Source organism: Adiantum capillus-veneris, chromosome 4, assembly GCF_014529385.1.
Source record: "Adiantum capillus-veneris isolate H3 chromosome 4, ASM1452938v2, whole genome shotgun sequence".
Taxonomy (NCBI): Eukaryota; Viridiplantae; Streptophyta; class Polypodiopsida; order Polypodiales; family Pteridaceae; genus Adiantum; species Adiantum capillus-veneris.
In genome coordinates, this window is record NC_140934.1 from 71822738 (window position 1) to 71825399 (window position 2662).

General features: G+C 39.9%; 1 pseudogene; it reads left to right on the plus strand.

The window, feature by feature from the left end:
• The first annotated feature begins 220 nt into the window (after nucleotides 1-220).
• Nucleotides 221-1181, plus strand: LOC147459396 (uncharacterized; annotated as a pseudogene).
• The last annotated feature ends 1481 nt before the right edge of the window (nucleotides 1182-2662 follow it).

Here is a 2662-nt window from a genome sequence, read left to right on the forward strand (position 1 = left end):
AGACTTGATTGCAGGAATCAATGATTATTTGACAATAACATTTGCATGGGTTAGACAGACCAGATATTGTTTGTAATTAGTACTAGTCTCAACTTGTCGTCTATCTTGTTTTATACAAAAAAATTATACAAGTTGGGATTGATATTCAACCCTTGAGTCCAAAAAAGGCTAATCTTACTTTTGTAGATACAACAGAACAGTGAATGGCTTTCAATCTCTTATGTATTTGAGATTAGGAACCTTTTTTAAGTCAGGAGCTAAGAGTGTCAAAAGTGAAGTGAGTAGGGTATCTATTGAAGAGACTGTCAATCAAGATGACTTAGAACCCTTGACTGCTATTAAGGAAAGATCTAGTACATCATCTGACTATTCATCCTCTTGAATGGCTTCTTAAGGAAAAGGGCGAAGTATTTTGAGTGGTAACCTAGTGGCAGGAACCTCTAGCATCTTTGAGGAAGAAAATAAGATTGAGTTTTTGTTCAAATAAACTAACCGACATGCAACAGCCATATACCAGGACATTAATCGAAATTACTATTACCATTGCGGCGATGTTCATGGAATGGCACCAGAATATGTGGATGCATATTACAATTTTGATTGCTATGTGGACACTAAAGGTGCCCAATATCGTCTTGTGGAAGATTCTGACTTAGTGGACGAGTTTGGGAAGATAGTGGTGAGTAGGAAGGAATTTAACATTGTTAACAACCGAAATTCCTATGACCTTATACAAGACCGCTACTCTAGTGAGAAAAGTCTCTACCAACCACTTAGGAGATGGATTGTACCGCATAAGGCTAGAAATGGGAAGCACATTTTACAAATGTATAAAACCTGTGCCTAGAGAGTTGACTGAAGAGAAATACTTGTACGTATTTGAGGATACAAGTAAGGCAAGACACCCTACCCTCATAGTAGACAAGTGTGGACGAAGATATTGTAAAACCGTTCAAATAGATCTTCTTAATTTTTGGATTATTGGAGTATCTGTGTAAACAATTTACCTAGAACCTATAAAGCCTATGAGTGATGAGAAGGTTGAGGTTGAATTCATGGATGAGTTACAAAGAGAGAGTGAGTACTTAAGACGAGAGAAAAGCAGCCAGAGGGAAACCACTAGTCGAAAAGGAGTGGTAATAGCTGGAACTCATGAGGGGTCCCGAAAAAAAGACTCCTAGTTCAAGTATGTTAGGCAAAATATCAGAAATGAGAGGTGGACATTTTGTCTATACGAGACCAACACATCCACCATCCCATGGAATGAATGCCAGAATATCGGCAAGGAGAGTACCTATAGTAGGAGCTCCAGTAGATGATGGCTTAGAAGGAGCGGATCTAGGTAGAACCTTTGGAGACCGGCGAGTTAGACCCTCACAAGTAGCTAAGTAGGTGAACAAATCACTTTCTAGATCAAGAGACCCATTTGCACATGTGGCCAGCTTCCTGCAGGTCATAGAGGCTGAAAATATCAATGACCATAGGATGCAAGTTCAAGGATTTGGAATGACCCTAGAGGGAGACGCTACAGATTGGTTTCAATCCTTAAAAAATGTGGAGTTTCCAAGCATGGAATATTTCTATGATGAATTCACGGGAGAGTTCTTCAAGAGGGGTTTAGAACATAACTCTTACTCCCAGATTATAAACTTTGAGCAGAAAAACAAGGAATTAGTGAGAGATGCTTCCAGACGAATGAAGCACTATGTAAAGAGATGTCCAGTGGATGAACTTCCTAAGGAAACTAGGATAGTCAGTTGATTTATTTGAGGCTTACGGAGTGAGGTTCTAAAAAAATATTTGTACCTAAAGAAGTGTTAGCTGAGGTAACCAAAGTGGCTATAGATATGGTCGATAACTGTAAGATTTTTGGTGAATGAAGCAAAAAGAAGTGGTGACAAGAAGAGTTCAACTTTGAGCAAGACATCTTTGGTCAAAACTACAAAAAAGATGGATGTCATGGTCAATTACGAACAATTGGTTGAAGAGCTTTTGAAATAGGTAAATGTAGTAGTAGCGGCACCTGTGCCAAAACCCAAAAGATGCTATAATTGTGGAGGAGACCACTTGTCGAGAGAATGTCCAATCTTACCGCAGAGATCATCTAGATGGTGTGACATAGAGAAGAAATTCACAAACCACACAACCAAGGAGTGCTTTTACAACAAGAACTATATGAGAGAACAATCAATGGGACAGCAAATAGGAGCACTCATGCCACCAAGATATGCACCAAGTCTGACTCATTATCCGATAGGAGCAGAAAATCCCATGCCAGTACTTGGGGCTCAACCACCCTTGCCAGGAGAAGGACACATAGATGTCGGATATGCTGCCTCTACAGAGGAATCACAAGAAAGAGCATTAGTGTCAACATCATATTATGAGAAACAAGGAGGCTATAACCGTCCTAGCTACTCGAGCTATGAGGAAATGCCTCACTCTGAAGGTTGAAAGGAAGAAGGTGGAAACACCTCTGAAATGCCAGCATCAAGGAGAGAAGGACCACATAACTGGAAATAGAAACTTGTAATGTTTATAGCTCCTGGAGGACCTAAATCTAGAACTTCGTATCCCGAAAGACCTTATGCTAGTGCACCTATGCCTAGAGGACCTTGTTACAAATGTAATGGTGATCACCTTATGGAAGACTCTCCTAAAA